The 27,910-nt window shown below is 40.3% G+C and overlaps 1 long non-coding RNA gene across 1 annotated transcript; it reads right to left on the reverse strand.

Annotated features, from left to right (window-relative positions):
• On the reverse strand, nucleotides 1–27,681 carry LOC137852992 (uncharacterized). Its single transcript, XR_011094137.1, has 3 exons — nucleotides 27,573–27,681; nucleotides 371–466; nucleotides 1–138 (listed from the first exon to the last, which is right to left on the reverse strand). It is a non-coding gene; the product is annotated as an uncharacterized lncRNA (long non-coding RNA).
• Nucleotides 27,682–27,910: the final 229 nt, after the last annotated feature.

Consider the following 27,910-nt stretch of genomic DNA (forward strand, 5'->3'; position numbering starts at 1 on the left):
CCAGAGGCTTCACATCCAACCAAGCGCTCCTTAACTTAGTTGGGAACAAGAGCTTCTTGCAGGTCTTCTAACAAGGGAAAAACAACCCATGTAAGAGGCTCTTCAGGAAAAGTGATCATCATTCCTGTTCAAATTCATCTGAGGGAGATATAAATATCTTTATATTTTATTTTTTACAGCCTTTAACAAAGCAGAATCAAATAAGACTTTAACTCAAGTCCCGAAGGACTGCTGTAATCTCTGCCTACAGAAACAAATTTCATTTCGCTTATCTATGAGTCCTGAATTTTATGTGCTTACTCATATAGTGACAGCTTCAAGATCAACAATTGCCATGTTAAGACTGAAAATCAGGAAGAGCAAAACTTACTCTGACATTAGGCTATTCCTGGAGGCAGGGAGAGCTGACAAAAGTGAACTTGCTTCTCCCACATGCACAGGCCAGTGTTCACAGTAAACTGCAGCCCTATGTTCAGAGACAAAGATGAATATTATAGTCCATAGTTGCTCCTGCTCAAACCTCAAACAGAAAACATGCAACTGCTGTTTGTGAGAACCCAAACATCTATTTCTATACAGCTACATACAGCAGCTCAGAAACCTTTGTCTTGCTCTATGGCCAAGTACAGAACTTGGTTTCTGTCCACCAAGTTGTCTTCAATACAAAACTGTGAGCCTCTACATGTAAGCTGCTTATTAGAAGAGTTTCTGACATGTTGTTCTTGTATAGTTCTGTGTCATCACTGACAAGCACCAGAGTATCACAACCCCACACTGAGACTGGGAAAACGCTAACAGGTAAGCAGGATAGATGATCCTGGACCCCAAAATCCCATTGAGATATCAGATACCACTCTGGTTAGCTTACAGAACCAAGCTTTTCAGAGTGAGGCCACTATGGATATTTACAATGCCTACAGCATTTCTGGAATGTATTACAAAAATCATTTGCCTCCAGTGAAGTTAGGTGGTGTCAAGACCAGGCTGGTTCTGGAAGGGAATGGGCAAAAGATTTGGATCCTGATTCTGGACTTGGGTACATTAATTCCTCTTTGAATCTGGCTACTCTGTTCTCTGCTGGTTAAATGAGCCATTAATACTTGCCCACTTTCCAAGGCTGTTATGAGACTAACTGCAGGACTGCGAGGCAATCAGATACTTCAGTAAGTTGCTATCGGCACCCCTGGGGACCTTCTGCCTCTCATAAGTCGAAATCCTGCAGGAGCTGCCAACATGCAGAGCTCTTCCTCAGACTTCCTATAACAGGCTGTTGCTTAGCCACAACACAGCCCTCAGAGGCTATATAACTCCAGATGTCAACATGCGGTTAATCCTTGTGCAGGCAGTGGGCCAGAGGTACAAATGTCCGTATGTAATTACCGTTCTCTCATGACTAAACACCAGCCCATGTTCAGTGCCTGCCTATCTTAGAAGTTCTTTACAGCTTGGAGCTCTCCCTCTCTCCTGCTTCACCAAAAACTTGCTGATCTTGTGACAGTATTTAATGACTAGTTTTGCTTGAAGAAGCAAGGCATGAAGTTACTGTGCTAGCACCACATTTTAAATAATATTTATTTGCAGGTATGCCCTGTGAACCAGGGCAGTGTGCCCAATATTCTTGTTATGGGAATATAAATTTGGGTTTTTTTCCTTGTAATTTTCACTGTTCCTACAAATATATTCCTTCAAGTGAAGACCAGGAGAGCCCTCCTGTGGCTAATTTAACACCTGGAATATCTCACAGATGCTGCGTACAGCAGTAAAATATATATTATACTCAAGTTTTCTTTTGCTTTTACCTCTGGTCTCACCTCCTTTAAATATGGTTGATTTAATGAACCTCAAATTTGTTTTCCAGGCAGTAATATCTCATTCTTTTTTTTTTTCTTTCCCCATTTAAAATGAAAAAGACATTCCTCATAATGTATCTCTGCTTCATTTCCCAGTTTTGACAATAGGAATGTAAATTATAAAATAACCCTCTCCGAAGTGTTTCTCTTGTGGGCTGTAGGGCAGAAGAGAAGCATATGGGGGATTTATTATGCACAATGACCTCATTCTTTCCAAGCTCCCTCACTCTCAGAAGACATATTTGCAATTCACACACACAATTCAGAACTAGTAGGCTACGTCTTTTGTACACACACACAGAGCTTCCTACATCACCCAAAGACAATAGGCAACAAACTGGTGGGAGAGATCATGTTATTTTTGTATCAGGGCTTAATCCAGAGCTAAATTAAGTTAACAGGCACCTTAAATATCCCCTATATTCTGCAAGAGATTCTCAAAAGCACTTTAAAGATAAGACAGTCAGACCCACCAGGTGTCCATTTTTAACAATTAAAAAAAAAGATTACTCATGTTTTGTATGCTTTTGGAGTCAAATGGATGGGTTTCTGTTCCCTTATTTCTACTCACAATCCAATTCAGAGGAATTAATCAAAATCTTGTAGTTACAGTCCTGCTGGTATCAATAGAAATTGAGTTTCTTCCATGTTTTCTTGATCATGCCCTTAACCCTTGTGAGGCACTCATTACTATGCAGGTAATAGACTAAATTTCACTTCAAAGGGGAAAAAAAAAACTTAAACCTCTCAAAGGCACCTATTCTCTCCGACTTGTAATGCAAGCCTCACTCACCTCCCTCCTCCTCTAAACCTCTAATGTTATTTTTGTTTTCTTTTTTTTTTTTCCTTCATTATAAACTAGCACAAAAAGTAGCTGTAGGGCAATGCCACTGGCACAGCAGAAAGGGGAAATACTGGATCTTGAGGGGTGCCGGTTGGAAAAGCATTTTCATTTGCTACATTTGCCTTTTTCTGCATATGAATTGTTTCTCTTGTAACATAAATGTTGTGACTGAGGAAAACAACTTACCAAAGTACCAATCAGTGATACAGTTTTTGGTGTTCCTATCTGGCCAGACAGACAGTCAGTAATAACATTGCAGAAAGTTTTATGACTGACAGCTTAAGGAAACTTCTGATCAAGGTACAACTTCGTAGCAATCAGCAGAAACCTAGAAGCACAGCCCACCCTTTCTGTGTCTGACATCAGGTCTGGACAGATTTTACTCTGAAACACAGCAGAAGAAATCTTGAAACAGCAGATCTAGAGGCTCTGGGTACAGGTGCTTCCTGAACCAGCTCATATAAAGCATCATGAAAGCTTGACCAAACTGAGATGACAAAAACAAACCATATCCTCTATTTTCAGAGGATCTGATTTTTCCCAAAACCAGGGGACTTGGATTAAAGATTAGATTGCCTTTTAAAGGGGAAATTTAGACAAGGGGAAATTTAGACCAATTGTGTTTTGGCAATATTGGATTTTAGTATTTGCCTAAATTATCCCCATCCTACAAAAACAACAACAACAAAACAAAACCAAAACAAAACAAAAAGCACTGATTTCAGTAGCTATCTTTCTGGTCTAATCTTACATTCTTTTTTACTTAATGACCTGAACTCAATAGGACAGGTGAAAGTTGTTCTCAAACCAGACAAGCTGATAATACGCAATGAGGAAGTTTAATAAGTGGTGCAAGCCTTCTTAGGGAGATGTATATCTCTGGGTAGCAAATAAACTCTCTAGAAGAGTTGGCATCACTCCTTCCACCTTCAGCTCTGCTATAATAACAAAGGAGCACACAGACCAAGCTGGTGCCTTCTAAAGAAAGGGCACTGCTTCATGCAGCACACAGATATGGCCCCATCTGGTAAATTAATTCTTAGGCTATTAAAGCATTTTTATTTTGGAAAACAAATTATGCTTGCTTCTTGGTGTCTAGGCAGAGACATTCTGTGGCAGGATGGTAATGGCATTTGAAGCCAGAGTATCTTCCTCTTTTTCTATTCTACATTTTCATTGGTCTGCTTGGGTAGAGGTGACAGACAGGTTTAAAAGTTGCAAGACACAAAACAAACCTATTAGTGAAATATCAGCAGTTCATCTGAGTGCCTGGAGACCCAAGGGCTGGGCCATTTTAGTAAGCCTGATTTTAAAAAGCAGATATAGAAAAACGCCTTCCCCTTGCACAACCAACTTGCTCAATAGGCAGAGGGTGACCATTTAACTCAGATATTGCACTATGACATTCTTTTGAAGTGTTTCTCTATGACAGCATTTTTCCACAGTGAAGAGCCAGACTTACTTATAAATATTATATTATTTTTCTGATCTCCAACTAGATGACACATACAAACTTTCATTGTGTTCTTGGTTACAGAACTCCGGCATAATCTCATTTATATGTATATACACATAAAATATATTTAGGGACATGTAAATAATTTGCCTTAGAAGAACAAAACCAATTATTTTAATAGACAATCTTTAGGCATAAAATTGTGTTCAAAATGAGATTGAAGGTTTATGTCTTGATTTTGTTAGCTGAACAAAGGGTTGAAGGATATCAGTCATGAAGTCTGTAGCTGGAGAAGTTAGTATAAAAGTGTTCTTTAATAAAATACAATTCATCTCAGGGACATAAAAGAAGATTCTTAAATTCTCAAGTCTTGCTCTTGTAATCTGAGAAAGAAAAATTATTATTTCTAAAAGACGTCCTCGTAAGTCAGTGGGAAATTCATTCTAATTCAATTTCATGTATTGTATGCCACAGAGAATAATTACAAAAGGTTTGATACTTAGGTATTTTGAAATACCAATAGTTCTTGCCCGTTGCTTAAAAAAAAGTCTTCTGTACCTCTTCACTTTAATTCATCCATTTAATCTTTAAAATCAATTTAACTTTGATGTTTTTATTATTTTGCTGTCATTTTAGTAATTCAGATCTTCAAAGGTAAGAACACATTAGCCATTCAAAGCCAAAAATCAAATAAAGCTACGCTCCCTACTCTAATCAGAGCTTTCATCTGCACATTTATGATCTCAGGAAGAAGCCAAATTAGTCCTAATTGCCTCTAATTTAACTTGGCCACTCAAATAGGATATGAGATCACATTTTATCATACTGTAGATATTTTAATCGCTAGTGTACACAGACTGGAGAGTGGAGAGTTTGCTATGCATTGAAAAAAGGCCTATTTTATCACATGCAATTTTTCAGCATGCCTTAGCTTCTGTGTAGAAACAGACCAAATCTCTTTCATTTTAAAACTGTATACTTCAGACAAAAAACATTCTCCTGTTTGACATGCATGTGAGGTTTTAGGTTGATTTACAATTGTGAGCATTCGTTTATTTAAAACATATAGATTTTTTTAAGCCTCAAGTGGCCTAACTCACCAGTTGCAATTACTTCAGCATCGTGCAACTTTAAACGAAGAGAAGACTTTAGAGATTTTAAGAAAAGGAAAGTGCTGGGAGAAGAGGCACCTGGGAGCTGCTGAGACAGACTCAGCCTGTGTTCCTGGTTGCAGCCGGCTGGTAGGAGAGTGAAGCCACAAAGTCCTTACAGCAGCCGATATTCAGGTCCGTCTGCAAGGCAATGTCCATCTATCTATCATCTCCTGTTCAGTTACCACTACAGTTTTGTAGGAAAACTTGGAAATACTTGGGTGTAGTCAAAGGGCTGAAGGAAGGATATTTGCATCAACATGCTGGATCAGCATGAAATAGAAATTCTCTAATTTTGCTTAGCATATGTTAGTTTTGATTTTCAGCTCCAAGTGAAATACCTAATTATCACTTCAGCACCCTTTTGCTTAATTATCTACCAGCTTACATCTGCTGATAGTATCTTTCATTTGAACTGAGATGATCAAATGTAGTTAAACACTTTTAAAGAATATTCTTTCAAACAGTTTAATGCATTTTGCTTGGCTGTGTTGGTGCTCCTTAGGGAGCCTATGAAGACAGTGGCAAATCGGGAGTGTTCCTGACTACAAACTAGAGAGGGAGCAAATGTTACACATTTACTTTATAAAGCAGAAGAGCTGGGTAAGATAAATTTTGTAATCAGAAACCCTGGAACTGGCAAGCCTATTTCAAAGAGTTATGTGTAACTGGAGAACGTGGATGCCATGTAACCTCTGTATTTAATAAATGTTCAGAAGTCAGGTTTTTATTACTGGAAATTATTGGAAAATCTACAGACCACGCATTATTCATAGCAGTTAGTTGGCAAGTAAATTTGGATAATGGAAGTGTCGAGAAGCAAAGGAGTCACAGTTTTTAGTTATGGGCTATAAGTTATTTTCCTCCACTACATGGAGGAGCTCAAGCTATTTCACTGGCATTTGTTAAGAAGGACATTTTCAGCAATATAGCATAGCAGTTAGAGATCGGTCTTGTGGAAATCTAATTCTCTCCTACTTTTGGACACGTGCCCCTAAATCAACCCACGTCTCTACTGGGTAGTTAAACTGCTTTGGGAAGGGGGAAGAGAAAAACAGGCACAAGCATGAGCAGCAAACTGTCTTCCATCATCCACCTGGATTGATGACTGGTAATTCTCCTCTGCTGTGAAACTGATAGCACAGCACATGGGCATTCTGTGTGTTTTTCTTTAACCAAATCAAGGAAATCTCTTCCCTCCCCATGGAGCAGAGGAAATATCTAGAACAACATAGGTTTTACTTATTTTTTTCAGGGACCAGGGAGAGGAAGTGACAGAAGCTACAAAATTAACTTCAAAAGTGCTTCCTAGATGAGATTGAACACAGCAGTGTTTTCCACTGAAGGCCCTCATGCCCCTTGGCTCTCTAAGGGTGAGAGCATCTCCCATTTTACTTCCACACTTCAAAATTCATTAATGCACACAGCAACAGTGGTGCATCGCTCTAGGTATAAATATAGCATTTCAGCACCACAGCCTCCCACCCTCATCTGTGCTGTTCCAACTTTTATTTCGCACAGCAGCAGCCCGAGAAAAACACACCTAAATCTATGTTCTAACTAATAAATAAGACATTCCAGCATTGTAAAAGCCATTCTTTAGAAACAGAAAACTGCCAGAGCAGGTCAGATCTGAGATTTGCTATCTGGTCTGACAGGAGCCTCCCAGAGAAGGAGGCCAAGCAGCTGCCGTGCTGCAGCAGCCAACTTATTCATTTGGCACCAGAACCTTAGGCAGGTCTTTGTGAGAACTTTTGAGACACCAGGTGGAATGCTGCTGCAGCATTCAGCCACTGAGTTATAGACTAATATTTAATGAGCGTGCTCTATCTGAATTCTTTTTAAAATACCTGTATTTGCTTAGTACTCTTTGGAACTTAGTACTCTTTTGGAAGTTATTCTTGTACACTAGGAGTTAACTGTCTGCAGTTTTGCTAGCAGAAGAGATTGTTCAGTGTTATTGTTTTTAACACCAGCAAGGATAAAAGAAAGAATATTCTTTAATGAAGACTTACAAAACTTTTAGGAAAACAGAAGTATTCAGTATTACAGCCTTGGATGGACCAAGTAGGAGCTTCAGTCATGGCTTGATAACTGAGATGAAGGCAAGACAGCACAGCCAAATCAAGACTTTTCTGATGGTCACATCTGTCTGAGGTAACATATCAAATGGGAAAAGTGTGCCCAGAATACAACAAATGGATGAACTGGTTCTCTCTTTCCCACCCTCCCCCATGGTTCAAGTGAATAGCCAGGTGCAGGTTTCCACTTGGAGGATTCTTGGCTCACAACAAGGAGATCTCTGGATGATTAACTAATAGTTTCCCTGGAGAGGGGAATGCTTGGGAACAGGAGAGAAAATTGCAATGGCAAGGCTCACAGCTCAACTGCTTGCATTTGGAGCCCATGGGATAGCAAATGGGAAGCAAAGGCAGTGGTCAGAACACCTTCCGACTGCTTTTTCTCATCTTAGGGAAACAAACAAAAATACCCAGTGACACTCAGATCTGCCAGCACTAAGGACAACCTAAGAATCTCAGGTTTCCAGACTTTAAAGGAATTTGGATTCTTGTTTTAAAATGTAATTCAATAAGAAGCATTTGGATGTTTCTTTGTAGTTTAAAAAGAAATATGATCTTTTGATTCCAAATTATCCTGAGAGTGTTGGGTATTTTGGAAGCAGAAAGTTTTCTTGCTGAACGCCTTCAGAAAAGTGGCTTTGTATCAGATTTAACCCCTAGATTCCTCACAACCAAGTAAGGATTGATATTCAGCATTTTGACTAGCTGATAATAGGCATAACTTCTCCTTGTTGTACAGCCTGTTTTGCATGTGTTGGCCATTTAAATGTATTAAACATGATTTAGATACAGTTCTGTTATATTTCTTACAACTGTTGCTGTTTTGTGCTACCATCATTGCTCTATTGTAGAAGACGTGTTATTACTTGACAGGCTGTGTTGGTGTAAGTCAGTTTATTTTCCCCTTATTTTGTTTACTGCCTTGTGGGGGAAGACAAGCACCAAATACAGATAAATATACATGGAGGAATAGCACAGAGTAAGAGCAACAGGATTACTTCTGTTCAGATCACAAGCCTCTCTTCCCCCTACTTGAGATTTCAGTATGATTAAATGCTTTTCTCAGGTGAATTTGGTTGAGACTCCACCACACATTCAGTTTTTTAGTTGCTAGTTCATGACAGAAAGCATTACAGCTAAGTCTGTAACAACTTGGCAAGTTTCACCTCCTTATTGCTCAGAGCATCAGACTGCTGACGCCAATTAGTTACTTGCATCTTATTTGTTTCATGAGTCATGATATACATGTACATCCTGACCTGCAGGGGATGCTCCATGGCAAGCCTGCAAGGTGGCACTACTGACCTCCTTGCTTTCTCCACAGGAACACAAGGCATAAAGACCTGAAGGGCACAATGAAGTCCTGCCAACTGAAAAACTGCTGAACTCAGGCCTGGGATTTTTTTTTTAAGCTGAGTTCCTAAACACTCACTGACAGCTGGCCAAAAAAAACGATTAGAAAATTGTCATGATGGTCATGCTATCTGAATGCTCATCAACTAACTATTGATGTAGGCATTTAGTTTCCAAGTTAAGTAAACTCTTCAGCTACAGGAGAACAAAAAAGTACTGGAACAGTGGTTGGCTATACAATAGAGCATTACCATCACCATTTCCAAGGCTACACTTCTTTTGTCCAAACTAAGCTTGTATTATTTCTAGTGAAAATTGAATTGTCCTACCCCAGCCTATTCAATACTCAAGTGCTCATCTCTGCTGCTCTTCATGCTAGTGTGCCTTTCATACATTGTATACTAAGCTGGTAGCTGAACTAGATGAAAAATTCATGTGTTTTTGTTGCCTTAGCTTTTATTTGGGCTTGGAAGAACAATCTAACTGTAACAAAATTTCTGCTACATAAAGAAGTCAGCTGGAAAATAGTGAAATACAGAGAGGGATGGGAGCAGAGCCACCCCATGGGCTGCTGTATGAACTTCATGAACTTTCTCAGATTTAAGCTATTTTGTAACCCCCCAGAAAAATGTAACCTAGAAAGTTTTGAAAGACAGAAGTTCTGCATTTCCCTGCACTCCCCAGATGAACTGATTGAGGTTTTTTGTTTTTTTTTTTTTTTTTTTTAAAGTTTCGACATTCTAGCACTAGAAAAGTTTAGGATACTTTGTTTAGCAAAGGTTAGATCATTGGCCCCACGTGCCTTTTGAAGTCTCGTCTCTGGTTGTGCCTAAATCTGTGACAGTCAAGAGATGAAACATTTCCTGTGATCAAATCAAAGTATGGTAATTGTATTAAGAAACAGCATGAACATGCACATTACCAACAACTGGTTAAGGAGGCAGTGTGTTTATTATAAAGGTAGTAGATTACTTTCCACTTGAAAAGTTTCCTCTTCTCCTATGTACCTTTACAAATTTGTCATAACTATGCAGACCACTTTCCTACCTTACAAGGTTGTGGCTGTTTAATGAACTAAAGCTAAATACGTTAATGTCACAGCTGAGATGTGACTAAAAATTATATCTATACACCATTATCTCAATTGCATTAGTCAGGATAATTCATATTTTCTGTTTGGCAATAGAGTGTAAAATATTAATTAAAAGAATTACATACAATGTAAGGATGAACTCAATTATGTTTCAAGTTTAAAGAGTGATGGAAGTATAAATCATCCTTTCAAATAAGTATAATAAAATGTGTTAGCAGATCTCTTTAGTTCCAAATGTGTTCTTTTGTTACAGATATGGAGAAACACACACACTATATATAGTATTAGATAGGTATAGATAGTATTTCATATGAAAAAACTCAGACTAAGAGACAAAGCTCCAGGTTACGACTCTCAGATCCAAAGTGTTATTTGCAAGGTTGTTCTCCGGTCAGAATGCACCAAAGCCATGAATGTAATCACACACATGTTGATGTCATGCATTTATCCGTTAACCAAATCAAACAGTTTCTTAAACTACATCATGGGAGAACTTGCCCTGTATAACCGCCATGTTTCTAGTTCTCTGTCTTAGAAATGTGTGATAAGCAGGACTTGAGTATCTCCCAATTGCTTTCTCAAAACAATTGTTTAGTTGAGGAAGAAAGCATAATAGAAATATTAATTTCTTTGCAATATTTAAACCTCATGTGATATTTTAAATATGTTTTAGATACCTCATTATGGAGTCTGATGGCTTCTAAATTCTTCAGGGACTACGTATGAACACACATGCACACCCCAACCCCCCCCCCTCCCAATTGTATTCGTTTTCATTCTGGATTGCTTACTTCTTTCTCCACAATTTTTTTTTTTTTTACTCATTCTTTATTTGTCACTTACTATCACTGTTACAGGAACCCAGCTGGCAAGGCAAGTAGAGAAGTCAAACTGGGGCTTCAAACTGACTGCTTCTGAAATTCTCTTGTAATAATTATGAAATAAAAGTAAATTTTAGCTGGAGCCAGTAAGCTCTGAAGTTTAATTCTAGTGGAAATTTTGGCACTATATAGATTAAAACATGTTTAAAAGTGCCATTTAGTGTTATTAAGCCAAAGCATAATTAAAAATATTACTTCCATGTGCTTATATAAGATTTTAGTTTACTAATAGTATCAGTAGAGTTAGGAGAGACAAGGGTCTAGGCAGGAAAGATCAAGGATCATATCAAAGTGGTAAGAGTCAGGAAATCAGGAGTTTAAAGGAACATGAATTTAACAGCTGCATTTTGAAAGAAACAATGTTTTCACAACAGGTGGGGAAATAATGAAGTCAGAAGGGAGAAGATGTAGACTTATCTATATGAGAGGGGAATGACCCCAGCCTTGATCTGAATGCAGATGAACAGGAAAAGGGAGAAGAGGCATAAAGGAACATGACAGTTTTGGTACAGAGCTAAATCAGTGGGGTACTGACATACAGAAGATAAGTTCAAAGTGGTAGTCCTTCAAGGAAATTCATGCTTGGGTGTTAAGTGATTAGATTTTATTTTAGCCTCATTTTCTCTGTACCCCTCTTTAGAAAGTCTCGACTGGTCCCAGTTTTCTTCAGTTCCAGGCAGGAAGAATAGTTGTTTGGAGTCAACCTCCTGATTAGGTGACAAAAAGATGAAGAACAGGTAAGGTAAAGAACTGTGCAACCCAAACATTGCCCAAGACAAAGCTGCAGCAAAATGATGACATGAAAGAAATCTGAACAGCATCCAAATCTAGAGGGCATAAAGCAAATCTTCAAAATCCAGTTGACTGCTGTCAATGTCACACATACAAAAAAAAGCATAGTGAGAGGACCGGTAAAGACTCCATTGCCAACATTCCTTGTCATGGTAAAACCATGTAGGCATGTGTCTTGGCAGTGGATGAGATCTGAGTTCAACGGAGTTAAATCAATTTCGCTTAAAGTAACTATCACTTTATCCTTCCATAGGGTCTCACACTGAATTCTGTTATTTCAATAAACACACAGCTGTCACACAACAGGTTTGCAGAGGTACCAACCCACACGAAGTGTCCCCAACTCCTTCCACTGCTCCGAAATGGCTGACACCTTCTCTCCTACAAATGGAGGACTTGACACCACATACTTAGTGGAAAACTAGGTCCAAACAATAGTTATAACAAGAACAAAAAAATCCTTTTGTACCACCAGCTGCCCAATAGCTTTTTTTATATTGCATTTTTCTTCTCACTACCAAGCCAATGAACAGTATATTCTGCTTTAAAATGCTAACTTTTTAAAAGTGTTAAAAACAACTCATACTACACCATGCCTATTATACTACAAGGAGCTGTGAGGAATAGAGTTATAAAATGAATGGCTCCACAGTAGTGGAGTGGAGACCAATTAATGTAACTCTACAGCCCTTTATATGACAGTAGAGCTTGGAGATACCACCTTATGCCACTTCTGCAATTCCAGGAAGTTTTATGGACTACAACTGAAAGTAGGTTAAAAGTCTGTGCTAGTTTTCAAATGATAAAAGCAAGCAATTGGAGAAGATTCACCTAACATAATTATAATCCAAGCACTACAGTAAGGGGTTTCTCAAATACATGCAAATCCCATCACACCTAATACATTAAAGCTCATTTCACTGGGCAACCCTAAACTGCTATAGTGTAGGATGTCAGAAGTGAAAAAATAAAACCCCGGTATGCAGCACAGCTATAGGATATTTTCATATCAGTTGATGTTCACAGAAATTGTTTGCTGAAATACTTGTCTGGTTGTTACAGCAATCTCACAGAATGGATTGGGTCAGAAGGGACCTTAAAGATCATCAAATTCCAGCACCTGTGCCATAGTCAGGGACACCTCACACTAGACCAGGTTGCCCAAAGCCCCATCAAGTCTGGTCTTGAACACTTCCAGGGATGGGGCATATACAGCTGCTCTGGGAAACCTGTTCCAGTGCCTCACCACCCTCCTAGTAAAGAATTTTCTCCTTACATCTAGTCTTAATCTCCCCTCTTTCAGTTCAAATCCATCACTCCTTGTCCTATCACTCCACCCCCTGACAAAGAGTCGCTCCCCAGCTTTTCTGTAGTCTCTCCAGAGCCTTCTCTTCTCTGGGCTGAAGAACCCCAACTTCCTCAGCCTTTTCTTCATAGGAGAGGTGCTCCAACCTCTTGATCATCTTTGTGGTCCTCCTCTGGACTTGTTCTAATACTTCCATGCCCTTCTTGTGTTGGGGGCCCCAGATCTGAACACAGGACTGCAGGTGGGGTCTCACAAAAGCAGGGCAGAAGGGGAGAATCACTTCCCTTGACCTGCTGGCCATGCTGCTTTTGATGCAGCCCAGGACACAGTTGGATTTTTGGGCTGCAAGCGCATATTGCTGGCTCACGTTCAGTTTCTCATCCACCAACGCCCCCAGGTTCTTCCCCTCAGGGCTTGGGTATTAATGGTATTAATATCACTCAGTTTTAATATTTTCCTTTTTCACCCAGGTTCAAGGGGTTTCTGTTTAGTCCATTAAGAGGAAATGTTGAAGAACAGAGGTGTAATTCCGCTCATTTAGAAATCCCCCACCACCACTCTATTGAGGGCAACAAGCAACAGCAGCATTTTCACGTCTCCAGGCAAGAGCTGACAAAAGATTCTAAAGTACTTTCTAAGCCCTATGGAAGCTCCTTAATTACTGACCACTCAACAGCTTTCCCATTCTGTCTGGGTTTTTCACCAATACAACAATTTTCACTGACCAGCAGTGGCTTCACATTTAACTTACAGCATCTTTGCTTTGATCAACAGCATGTGTTTTAGATGAGGTTTCAGAAGTGAAAAGGTGACCTTTATGAAGCTGACATCATGTTCAAATGGGGAAAATGAATTAGAGTGAATTCTGGCCAGTTAGATGTAAAAACATAGCAAGGCAGGCCAAAATAGTTTAAGGAACAACTTAGAGAATGCATAAAGGGTAATAAGTCACTTTACAAAACCATCAAAAAAACAGAAGCCTGCCAGCGAGCCTGTAGAATAAGTGGTCCAGACACAGAAGAGTTATTCAGAGAAGATAAAGCCAGAGCAGATAAATGAAATTAATTTTTATGCATAATAAGCATGGAAGAGTTTAGAAAATTCTCCCATCAAAAGCTTCCCCTGACACATACGCATTTTTGTTTTAATGGAAACTACCTCAAAGGTTCTGCATTCAACTGAACTTCAGAAGAGACCATAAAATAGGTTCATCAGGACCAGAGGGTATTTATCCAAGAGCTCAGAAGGAAATGAAGCATGAAATAGCTTAAGTAGTAGGTGCAGTGTATAATTTCTTATTTAAACTGCCCAGGTACAAAAACAGATGGAAAATGGTACAGAGTTTTAAAAAGCCAGATGAAAACAAACAAAACCCAACCCACACTGTCCTTTCTATTGTGTTAAGTGGTTTGAACCATAAGAACAGAAATTGTGGATGTATGTTAAATGGTATATCAAAGAATCAGCACAGCTATCTGGAAAGTCACGATATCTGAGGAGTTTGAAGATGCCAGGAGCTATGTAAACAGAAAATGAAGTTGATGCAGTCTCTTGATTTTCAAAAAGCACCAGCCACTCAGAGGCTCAGAAATGAAGCTGGGATTAGCAAGTGGTCATCACTTGAAAAAATAACTTGTTAAGATTTAGGCAATCTGAACACTAATTATCTGTTTGCCTTTTGGTGGAGGATGACAATTTGTCATCCCACAAGAATTACAACTTTGGAGCAGGACATTATGAGTGTCTGTTTGCTCAAAGACAGCAGACACTCTTACCTATTTTGTAATAGGCCCTCATAACATTCATGTCATTCATTTTTACTTTTAAAGGAATCTAAGCAGAGCTGCATGGCTACGTGGGCTGTGCTAAAAGAGGATGCACCTTCTCCAGGGCACAGCAAAGCATATTTGAGAGGCTGCAGAGTTGTAGCAGGCCAAAGGTCCAAAGAGGGTACATTTGCCTAGGTAAAAACTTTCCTCTGACTTGACCTCAGTGCCCCCTTTTTCCTTTCAGACACCACAAATTCTCCAGCTCTATCAATTCTTAAAGAAACATAACTGTTTCTCATAAGCTATCATAAAAGAAATGCCAAGATGTGAAAAAACATTCCTATAAACATTTACTTTTTAACATTTCTTCTCTCCTTACATATAGAATATATTAAAACCATTACAATAAACCAATGATTTCTGAAAGGGCAGGTGATCTTGTATAAAGCAAGCTCTATTCTCTATTTTTCATAGTGGGTAGCACAATTTTGTTTTGAAACATTCATTGCTCTCATGAGAACCCACCTGGAGCCCTGCATTCAGATCTGGGGCCTTTGCCAGAAGGACATGGGTTTATTAAAATGAGTCCAGAGGAGGCCACAAGGGTAATCAGAGGGCTGGAGCACCTCTCCTATGAAGACAGGCTGAAGGAGCTAGGGTTCTTCAGTCTGGAGAACAGAAGGCTCTGGGGAGACTGTACAGTGGCCTTCCACTAATTGAGGGGGCCTGCAGGACAGCTGTGGATGTACTCTTGTTCAGGGAGTGGAGTGATAATACAAGGAGTTAAGGCTTTGAACTAATGTTCAAATTCTGAACTAATGTTCAAGTTCTGAACTAATTCAGACTAGATATAAGGAAGAAATTCTTTACACAGAGAATGGTGAGGCACTGGCACAGGCTACCCAGAGAAGCTGTGGATGCCCCAACCCTGGATGTGCTCAAGGCCAGGCTGGATGGGGCTTTGGGCAGCTTGGTCTTGTGGGAGGTGTCCTATTCCCATGGCAGAGGGTTGGAACTAGATGGTCTTTATGGTCCCTTCCAACCAAAACTATTCTGTGATTCTATGATTACCTGTGTTATAACATTTACAGTCTCACCTCTACTTGCCAGCAAATAGGCAGGGTAGGCGAGGTGGTGGGGTGGCGATGTATGTGAAGCAGGGGCTGGACTGTGTGGAACTTCAGGTTGGCGATGGCAAAGTTGAGAGCCTCTGGGTAAGAATCAAGGGATGAACGAATAAAGGGGATGTCGTTGTGGGAGTCTATTACAGACCGCCTGGCCAGGATGATAGCGCCAATAACTTATTCTTTACAGAACTAAGAGAGGCCTCGAGATTAACTCCCCTTGTCCTTATGGGGGACTTCAACCTGCCAGACGTTAACTGGGAGTGCCACACGGCTGACACGAGCAAGTCCAGGAGGTTCATGAAGCACCTAGATGATAACTTCTTGGTGCAGGTGCTAACGGAGCCAACTAGGAAAGGTGCCCTCCTAGACCTGTTGCTAGAAAACAGAGAGGGTCTGGTGGGAGATGTGGTGATTGGTGGCCGCCTCGGTCATAGCGACCATGAAGTGGTTGAGTTCAAAATTTACGGTGACAGAAGGACAAGTGCCACCAAAACCTCATCCCTAGATATGGGGAAAGCGGACTTCAGGCTGCTTAGGGAACTAGTCAGCAAGGTCCCCTGGGAAGCTGCTCTTGAAGGCCTCGATGTCCACCAGTGCTGGTCATTCTTTAAGCGATGCCTCCTAGAAGCACAAGATCAGGCAATTCCTAAATATCGCAAGTCAGGCAGGCGGGGCAGGAGGCCGGCGTGGCTGACCAGGAACATTCTAATGGAGATTAGGCGGAAACAGAGAGTGTTTCGCTACTGGAAGGAGGGCCGGGTGTCATGGAAAGAATACAGGGTTGCTGTTCGTGTTTGTAGGGAGAAAATTCGTGTGGCTAAAGCACACCTGGAGTTGAAGCTGGCTGTGTCTGTGAGAGAAAATAAAAAGGGTTTTTTAGATATGTGAATGGAAAAAGGAGAACTAAAGAATACATAGGGCCGCTCCTTGATAGGGAAGGACTCCTCACAGACAATGACATAGGCAAAGCAGAGATGCTTAACGCCTTCTTTGCCTCCGTCTTCAATGCCAATGATGGGCTTCGGGACCCAGGGTGCCCTGAGCTGGAGGACCGGGACGGTGGGGATGACAAACTCCCAACCGCCCCTGAACGTGTGCGGGATTTGCTACTCCACCTGGAACCCTACAAGTTCATGGGTCCGGATGGGATTCATCCCCGGGTGCTGAAAGAGCTGGCGGACGTCATCGCGGAACCTCTCTCAATTATTTTTCAATGATCCTGGGAATCTGGAGAGGTCCCGGTAGACTGGAAGCTGGCAAATGTTGTGCCGATTTTCAAGAAGGGTCAGAAAGAAGACCCTAGCAATTACAGGCCTGTCAGTCTCACATCAGTGCCTGGTAAAATCATGGAGAAGATGGTTCTCGAACGTATTGAGGCGCACCTGGGGGACAATGCAGTCATTGGTCCCAGCCAGCATGGGTTTGTGAAGGGTAGGTCCTGCCTAACTAACCTGATTTCCTTTTATGATAAGATCACCCGTATGGTGGACCAAGGGAAACCAGCTGATGTGATTTTTTTGGACTTCAGCAAGGCTTTTGACACTGTTTCCCATAGGATCCTACTGGACAAAATGTCCACCATACAGCTAAATAAAAACATCATACGATGGGTGAGCAATTGGCTAACGGGCAGGGCCCAAAGGGTTATGGTAAATGGGGCTGCGTCACATGGTCTGAACTTTTGGGTAGACATGTGCGGTGTCAAGAGTTGGACTTGATGATCCTTAAGGGTCCCTTCCAACTCAGGATATTCTATGATTCTATGATTCTAAATAACCTAGAATATGCATGCATGTATGAAAAGTTGTTTTCCCAGTCCATTCTCACTATATAGAGGTTATCTTTTTTGATCTATAGTGACCATATAAATATTCCAGAAGCCAATATTTTTCCCATGACTCCCAGAAAAAAAAAATATTTGAATTGCACCTGAAAGCACTAACAATTTAGCCCTAACTAATTTTATCCCTCTGTGGCCAAATCTCACTGCCTTTCAGATGGGGCATCTCCAGTGCTTGCAGTTCAGCCTTGGGTTCTCATACCTTCTAGTCTTTATTCTTCCTTATTACTTCTGTAACTCTAGCAGCACATTAGGTACTCCTCAGACAAACATGAACAACAGTCAGATGTTTCTTTATGGCCTAGCATCTGTAGAATCATAGAATCATAGAATATCCTGAGTTGGAAGGGACCCTTAAGGATCATCAAGTCCAACTCTTGACACCGCACAGGTCTACCCAAAAGTTCAGACCATGTGACTAAGTGCACAGTCCAATCTCTTCTTAAATTCAGACAGGCTCGGTGTAGTGACCACTTCCCTGGGGAGCCTGTTCCAGTGTGCAACCACCCTCTCTGTGAAGAACCCCCTCCTGATGTCAAGCCTAAATTTCCCCGCCTCAGCTTAACCCCGTTCCCGCAGGTCCTGTCACTGGTGTTAATGGAGAAAAGGTCTCCTGCCTCTCAACACCCCCTTACGAGGAAGTTGTAGACTGCGATGAGGTCTCCCCTCAGCCTCCTCTTCTCCAGGCTGAACAGGCCCAGTGCCCTCAGCCGCTCCTCGTACGTCTTCCCCTCCAGGCCTTTCACCATCTTCGTAGCCCTCCTCTGGACACTCTCCAACAGTTTCATGTCCTTTTTATACTGTGGTGCCCAGAACTGCACACAGTACTCGAGGTGAGGTCGCACCAGCGCAGAGTAGAGCGGGACAATCACCTCCCTCGACCTACTAGCGATGCCGTGCTTGATGCACCCCAGGACACGGTTGGCCCTCCTGGCTGCCAGGGCACACTGCTGGCTCATATTCAACTTGCTGTCTACCACGACCCCCAGATCCCTCTCTTCTAGGCTGCTCTCCAGCGTCTCATCGCCCAGTCTGTACGTGCAGCCAGGGTTTCCCCTTCCCAGGTGCAGGACCCGGCACTTGCTCTTGTTGAACTTCATGCGGTTGGTGATCGCCCAGCTCTCCAACCTATCCAGATCCCTCTGCAAGGCCTTTCCACCCTCAACAGAGTCCACAACTCCTCCAAGTTTGGTGTCATCAGCAAACTTGCTCAAAATACCTTCTATTCCTTTATCCAGATCGTTTATAAAAATATTGAAAAGTACCGCCCCTAAAATGGAGCCTTGAGGGACCCCACTGGTGACCGCCCGCCAGCCTGACGCAGCCCCATTTACCATAACCCTTTGGGCCCTGCCCGTTAGCCAATTGCTCACCCATCGTATGATGTTTTTATTTAGCTGTATGGTGGACATTTTGTCCAGTAGGATCCTATGGGAAACAGTGTCAAAAGCCTTGCTGAAGTCCAAAAAAATCACATCAGCTGGTTTCCCTTGGTCCACCATACGGGTGATCTTATCATAAAAGGAAATCAGGTTAGTTAGGCAGGACCTACCCTTCACAAACCCATGCTGGCTGGGACCAATGACTGCTTTGTCCCCCAGGTGCGCCTCAATACGTTCGAGAACCATCTCCTCCATGATTTTACCAGGCACTGATGTGAGACTGACAGGCCTGTAATTGCTAGGGTCTTCTTTCTGACCCTTCTTGAAAATCGGCACAACATTTGCCAGCTTCCAGTCTACCAGATCTGTACTGTCACTTCACATGCCTAAATGGGACCATTATGTTTAAATGGTAATTTATATCTAGTTTACATTAGTACAATCAGAATTGTACCCTGAACACAGAACCGAGGAGCACAATATTGCTCGTATCTTGCTGGTATGATGAGCAAGTGAAAATAATTAGCGTGCCTTTCACCCAGCTCTCTGAAATAAAGCATTTGCAGGATATATTTACATATTCCAAGCTAGAATATCACCACAGCTGGCACAACTTGCCTGGCTCCAATACAGTAATTTGTGCCAGTTGAGTAACCAGCCAAAGTGACTGGCCAAGCTGATGTAGAAGACACTAATGCACTCTTATCACTCTGCAAATATATTACAGCTAGTGGTGAGCATTTATGAAAATGAGCCTTCATCAAAAAAAAAAAGTGGTAATTCTACATCCTGTTTGGTCTGTACAGCATCTAGAGCAAAGCCAAGTCAACAATTCATTGTTGCTACTTGTAAAGAAGAGAAAAAGAGCACTGTAATGGCTGGGTGCTACTAAATAAGGATATGATTGATGGAGTTGTTGATTCGCTTGCTGCAAGTATGTTACAAAGTTTAGATGCAACTCAAGGGAATACTCTCATTCTTCAAGAAGTGGTAATATCATTCATGAGAGAAAGCAGGTGTGACATTTTCCTTAGAAAACTGAATTTTCTGTAGCCGTAAGTCATTCTTTCATTTTCTTCTATGAGAAAATAGAAAAAAAAACATCCCTCTTGTGATTCTGTAAAAGGTTTAAAAGAAGCCATCCTCACTTTTGATTTAGATCCAGCCATAGGTACTTGCTCCCTTTCTCCTGAGGTATCTGAAAAAAATGCTACACAGTTAAACCTTACAAGAATCACTGTCTCATCAGTCAGAGCCCAGGGATTGACTCTCAGTTTGTAGCTGGGGAATGCTGTAAGGAGAGTCCAGAACGGATTCCCTGCAGTTCTGCACAGTTTTTCACTACATGGGGAAAATGATCATTCTCCAGAAGATGCAACATTTCCTAAAATGTCCTGTTGGTGAATGCCAAGAGCTTCTAGCAGAAATTAATATTCAAAAGGGCTACTTATTTACATAATATTTAGAGGAGCAGCATAGATTCTACTGCAGCTACAAAAGCACATAGCGCTACCCTTGTTTCCACAAGCTCTCCAAATCAGTTCTGCTATTTTAGAGACCTCCCTGTGATCACCTACAAGTTGTGACTTGCTATGTTGTTGTCAAAAAGAAAAAAAGTAGCAGTATAGAACTTGCAGTCAATAAAAAAAATACATTCAGAAGTGAATTCAAGAGAGTCCTCTCAATCTGGCTCATGAGATTACAGTGAAAATCCATCCCTAATACAGGTCACTGCTAAACCCATTTGCTGTTCTACTTGCTACGCAACTGTTTTCAACACACAACTAATGGCAAACAAGTTTTAAAACAAGGTTGCTCAGTAGCAGTGAAGTGAAAACCAAGATAAAAGCTTCCCAACAACACATTTCAGAATTCCTCCTCAAAAGCTCATTCTAATTGTGCATCTCCCTCCAAAGGTCTGTGGTAAATGTTTTGATCCTAGCAGAGACATTCAGGACTTCAGACTCATATTGCTACTTCTAGAACCCACCTACGTTTTGGCTTGAGGAAACTCACACCAATGCTTTGTCCAAATGGTTTTCCAACCAAGAAGAGGGGGAAAAAATGGAGGGGTGGGGGAAAGAAATTCCTCTAATTGAGAACATTTACACTTACTACTCAGCAAGTGATCTGCATCAGCCCTAGGTGATTCTGGAAGATACATTCCCTTGTGTTCTAGGAGTAATGTTTTCCAAAAGGAAGCCATTAATGCTCAATTCCAGCCATTAGAAAGTTGTATATGACTTGTGTGGGTCAACTACTTCTCAAGAGATACTTGGGTTCCACAAAAACATTCACACAAACCTCACTAAATCACAGCTACATGCATAAGGTAAGATTTGCTCGAGATTGCTAGCTTTGTTCAGACTTCAACCTCAGTACAAAATTCAGAGTAGAAATGTAGTGGGACCATATACAAAACTAAAATGTCTCCCAAACTAGTGAAAGTTTGTTTCATTAGTTACCTTATTCTATGCACAAACCTGAAATACCCTTCCCCAGCATCACCAAGAAGTTGAATATTTTCCTTATGCAAAGACCCTGCCAGTGCCAAAGTCTTAGTATTCCTCTTGTGCTGAGCTATGAAGAGTTAAAATGTCCTGCACAGTAAATGGTCACAGAACAGTACCTACCTACCAATTACTGACAAATCAGAGTATTAGCCACCTTTTAAAAGATGTGCTGGAAGTTAGGAAACCTCCCAGCAGAAGCAAAGTTCCTTTCTAAAACCAGGGGGAATTTCCTACAGACCAAAGGCAAATCAAACATCAGCACATAAGCTGCACTTCCATTAACAGCTTGCTCTCTAGTGTTTTACCTAACATGCCTCTGAAAAGGGCTCAGGGGGAGGCCCATAGCCAGCCTTGTGACAGAGTAGTGATGGCCTCCAGGGGACAGATTGACTCAGTGACCCTAAAGAAATGCATGCATCAGAAATCATCAGTTTGTATCCTGCCCCTTTAGTGCATCTGTCAGGACAGTTCTTGATCACATAGCTCTTAAGTTAAGAAATGCACAAGTCAGGGCAGTCAGGGGGATGTACAAGAACAGCCATCCTTTGTGTGAGATTACATGTTCCCTCGTGCTCTGAGAAGCAACAATCTTAAAGCTGTGACACTGCACTGTAAACAATTTAGAGGAATGCCATAATCATGTGGACTATGGCTGAAAAAGGAACTAGATTTGAATACCCATCTCTGGGCAATTGCTCAGGCTGCAGCAGTGTTGACAGGAAGATTTCACCCCCGTCTGGTTGCTGTGCAGAGATTGTGCTCTGAAAGATCACGAGGAAGCCCCAGGAAAAGAGGACTGGGAAATGGATTTAAAATGGGCAGAAGAACAGCATACTTGTAGAGTCATAAACATATAACTTAGTGTAATTTATATACTATATAAAATTAACACACATGTATGCCATAAAATGTATGACAAATGTATTAGTAAACATTCAAAATAATAAATCAATTGTATATAATTTAAATATAAAATCCAACTTTAATGTTACTTCTTCTTTATGGAGTAGGCTGGCCTAGATGACCTCCAGAAGTTCATTTCACCCTACTCTATTCTTATTAGCTCCAGAAGTCACTCACTACTTTGAGGTCCCTGCTGTAATTTCTTGCTGGTTATATAAAAGTGGCTAGCAGAGCCATTGGCTTTTTAAACAAACTAACAAACCCTTATTTAGGGGAAGAAAGGCTGTCATAGCAAAAGAAAACAAGTTATAAACACTAACTGTAAGAATATATAAAAGCATCTTCACCTGTCACTTCAAATTCTCTCCCTTCTGAGTGAACTCATGTTCACCAAATAATGAACTTCATCACATTTTGTGAGTAAATCTACACACCATCAAGCCACCTGATTTTTTTTTGCCAGCCTGGATACCACATTCATAAAAAGCAACTTGAATGATCATACAGCATAGGTTTGACATAGCACACAGAAGGCGTTTAATTTCAGTAACATTCAAAATCCTTACAGGATAATGTTTCAGTGGTTGAACAATCAGTTTTCATAGACACAGACAAGGCTACAGTGGGCTGAAAAGGAAATTCAGTGGTTCAAGGTGATTACTCAAGCAGGCATCTCTCCCAGTCTGGAATCCTACCCTGTAAGTCCTCTTCTAGAGTTATATATCTAAAACCCACCTATGAAAAAACAGTGCATGTTACCCAGACACCCAGTACTCAGATCCCTGCAGTCTTTTGGGAGTACCCCAATTTTTGATGCTGCTCTATTATTTAACACATGATGTAACACCTATGGCCCATAAGCAGCTTCATTCCAAGCTATTCTGCTCCCATGGCAGAAAACTGCCACAGAAGGTAAAGGTATTTCAAGCATTCCTGAAGAGATGTACTCACAGCACAGCTAAATGGCTATGTGCTACTTGGCTCTACTAGCAGTGAAAGTGGGGGAATCTGCTCAGTACCACCCTGAGGGTCTACAGGGTGACTCAGATCCCCTGCCTCAGGCAATATTTGTTTCTGCAGAAGTGTTGTGCTTTGGGGATTCAGGCATTTGTAAACAGCAGGTGTGAAAGGATGCCCAAGTCATCTATAGGGCAGAGTTTTCACCAGGAACACCAATACTGTTGAAAATTAGGGACCTACAGGCCTGGTTTATTTTTGAGAAGAGGATTTAGGTGAGCATACTTTGATCTTACTTCTATAAAACAAGGACAGTAAGCCCTTTTCTATCTTGCAGATCTGCAAGTCTAACATCCCACCTTGGTCTGTGACTCAGTATCTATGTACTATCAGAAAACAAGTAATATTCTGCATACTAGAGAAAAACATTGCAAATTCAATAGCAGACATTTATCTTAGATGCCCAAGAGGCAAAAATAAGGCACAACCAGACCAATAGCAAATTGCTTCACAAGCCCTCATCATGCATAACCCTATTGCTTCAATACAGTGATAACATCACAGTTGTACTGTTCTCCACATAGCAACCCAAGAACAAATATGATTGAAGCAAGACACTACAAAACTTGTATGCAACTTGTTTGCACTGGCTTGCACTTGGCATCAATACGCAATGCTCACAGTAGAGAAAGGAGCACATCTGCCATGGAGGCAAAAACTGTCAGGTTTAGGATTATATATAGTGATGGATTACACTGCACAAGGACTAAAATTTACAGGTGTCAGCTGGCTTAAAGGAAAGTGCCTGGAGTTCATGGATCATTTCACAACCACTTAAAGCTTTACTTTCATTAGACTGTGAGCATTATGGTTTTTGCAAATTAGAGAGGAGTAATCTGTAAAATGATCCATTTCTGTCCTTGTATTCCTGAGGCTAAGACTATTTGTTTTACATTACATTTGACATTCTTTAAGTTGTTACCAACCTGATAAACAGACTAGAGGAAACGGACCCAGAGTGCAAGGGAAGCTTTGATTTCTTCTTTGCACCATATACAAACTGAATGCTGATTCTGGTAAAGGGAGGTAGGAAAAGTTTTATAAGGAAAAGGGCTGCAGCTCAGTTAATGACAATAGTTCACATATTTGGTCACTCATAACTACAATTAATAATTTAGTGATTAGCTTAAAGTAAATCAAACACTGACATGCAACACAGAACAGCACAGCATATACAATAGAAATGAGCAGTGGCCTTAGAAATGACAGCATTAATGATAAATTTGAGGCTATCATGGAGAGCTCGTTTAGCCTTATTTAGTAGAAAAGTAAAGCGACGGGGTTGGCATAGCATGCAAAAATCTTGCTCTAATGCAGTATTTTAACATAATTACATATGTACATAGGCACAGTTACTACCCAAGACTATAACATTTTCGATTAGAAAATAGTCCAAGAAAGAATAAGTACTTCTGTTGAAAACTTTTGAAATACCCAGTTATTTAGCCAGATTAAAACAAACAAACAAACATTAAGATAAGTATATTAACAACTGTTAGACTAACACAAAAGCAGTAATGATCGAGTAAATATCTGGCCTCCAAATAATGTTTCTACCTCCATTCAGACTTTGATCTAATGATCTAAACTGTTTTAACTAATGAAAAAACAGAAAATCCTCAAAACAAAGAACACCAAACTTGTCATGAATAACAAATTATTTCCAACATCTGATAGAAGAACTAGCAAAAAATATAGAAACTAAAGAACTATTCTCAAGACCAGCAAAACTTCAGAGTTCTTCAAAGGAGCATTACATCAACCCCCAGAGTAGTAGTCAGCTTGAGGAATCTGGGTCCTGCATAGCAGCTCCCCTGTCCTGCAGCCAGTCTGGCTGCTTTAACATTCCACTTAACAAAAACCATGTTACACAACCTGTGATTAAAGCATTTATTTCTAAACACTAATGCTTCCTCAACTCTTCTTGTGCTTTGCCATTAGGACAGGTCCTTTGAAGGTTCCTGTCTTGTTATGGTCCGGGTCCTCTGGACCATCATCTCTGCTCCAGAGGACAGCAGTGCTCAGGAGCAGGAAAGGGCATTGATGAAGGCAGAAGACTCTGTTGACCACAAAGTCCCCATGAAGTCCAAAATACCCCTGTGGCAGTTTTATATGACATAACAAGATGACTGTGGGAAATACTGTATTCACAAGTCAATTATCCTAATATCTCCCTTCTAAATGACAGCCATATCATAGGACCCAGAAATAGTAAGTTATGTGATTAGTCACTGGATTGCCTAATAATTTCCATTATAAATTATTCCAAAGAAGCAATCACTTAAAACATGCATCTATTTATTTATATATTTGCTTATAATTTAATAGATAACAACTGAGATAATTTTTGGTTATTTGTAAGAGTCAAATGGCATAGAAGAAGAATTGGTTATAGAGTCACTGGTAATAAAGTGTATTCCTTTATTCAAAAATATGCTCAGGCTTTTGAATGGAGCTCACTTTTAAATTGTTGAAGATCTTCAGCAGACCACAGTCTGTAAACATTTGTCTTTCTTTGAAGGTGCACCCGTAATAGCTTAGTATGGTTCAAGTGCAGAATGCCTAGCATTTATTCATTTGAAAAGCGTTTAAATGTATACAGTTGAAAAAGCACTTTCAAAATAGACACAGAACTATGAAATGTAGGGTCAAGCTTAACACTAGCGTGAATTGTTATATTTCTACTGATTATCACATAAAACAATCAATAATTGCCATGACCAGACTGTTTATAAGCAGCATTTACTTGTAGTTTTATTCTTTTATTTCAATCTCCCACCCTCCATCAGTAAAGACTTTATTTGAGAACAAGTGAGGTTAATACAGAGGTCTGTTTTCTGCCTTTCTGCGATGGGAGCAAAGACAGTATGTAATTCTTTGCCAAATTACAAGCTCCTACAATATATTTGCCAGGAAAATCATTTTCATCTTGAAAGCAGAGGCCCAAAATTAAATCAGTGAAGTGTATTATTCTAATTATAATGATCTAATCTAATTTAAATGTAGATAAAACATCAATCTGTCAATGCTAAGACACTTAAAAAGAAAGCGATGAGGAATTTCTGACCAAAGAGATTGAACATGGCCATGCCATGCTTGCTCCCAGCCAAACTCTGTGCCCGCCCCTCCTTCCTGAACATCTCCAACAGGCTGCAAATATGATCTGCAAATGCAAATGGCAGGAAAGAAAAAACGTTCCTGTCAGCATCATAAAGACATAAAGACAATGCCTGAGTTCAGGCATTACAGAGCTAGTCTTTGAGTAGAACCATTTTGCAACTTCCATGAATATATGCTGAGGAGAAATATCTCTCTGTGTCAATTTTTAATGCCTGAAAACAGCATTGATTTTCATTCTATAACAGAGAAATAAGCCACCAAAAATTTTATACATTAAGAGAGTTAATTTCCAGGTGCAAGATAGGACTAAGATATTTGTATTAGAATGCAGCATCCATGAAGTCACATTTCTGCCAATTCATATTAAGCTTCCTTAATATTCCTCACAGAAACACCAACATATGCCTATCTCTATTAAGCCTGTCCTGCTCTCTTTAAAAGCATATTTTTATTAAAGCAAAAAAATTATTCAAGGTTAAACAGAGATGAGAGTATATTCACCTTCATCTAAGAGGGATTCACCCTGTTATCCAGCAGAGCATGCCAACATGTCAGCCCAAGCAGAACAAACCAACATCACTGTTTTTAAAGCCTTTTACATAAGAAGTTAGTAGTGTCAGGGGGTAAGCTAAAGTAAATAAATATCTGTCCCCACAGACCATAAAGAACAGCAGTATTTTATTGGTCATGCATGGGAAAAAGAATTAAACAAATTCTTCTTTTAGTTTGGTAGACAAAAATCTAGAAGTCTCAAATCACAGCTGTTTTTTTTAATTAATTTGAATCTCTTTTCCTAATTAATCTCCACACTATTCATAATTTTATGTGCTTATAAACATCACAATTAATTATTTAAAATAGCACATTACAAAGCATGAATAGCAATACACAAATTACTTTACCCAATTTTCTACTTGTAATCAACTTCAGACATCCAATGAAAATAGTCATTTTCAGATATCAAAACAGACAAAAGATAACAAAAACTGACTCTAACCCTCCTCGAGCAAACAATTATTACTCAAGAACAGCCCCATCTTCCATCTCCTGACTTTTTTCACACTTCTCCTGTGTTTTTGTTCAAGGTTACTCACTTTTTGCTAATGCCCAGTGGCTGATTTCAAAAAACCTGGTCAGCAGGAACTGGCCATCATCTCCAAGCACAGAACAACTACACTCCCACCTTGCTAACCATATCACTCCTATTTGTAATATGGGGTGTGTGGGAAGTGTGTGTGGGTGGAGGGGTGTTGATTCAAGGGAGAAGCAGAACAGGTGGGGTTGATGATGAATGTGATGTCCTCCACCTGCTATATTCATGGTTTTTCTGAATCTTTCTCTGAAACAGAGAGGAAATGAAAGGGAAAAGGGGGATTTTACTTATATGTTTGTGGTGTGCAGCACTTGTTTCACAGTAAGGGTTTGAAGGCCT

This window comes from Anas acuta, chromosome 3 (genome assembly GCF_963932015.1).
Source record: "Anas acuta chromosome 3, bAnaAcu1.1, whole genome shotgun sequence".
In the NCBI taxonomy this organism is placed as follows: Eukaryota; Metazoa; Chordata; class Aves; order Anseriformes; family Anatidae; genus Anas; species Anas acuta.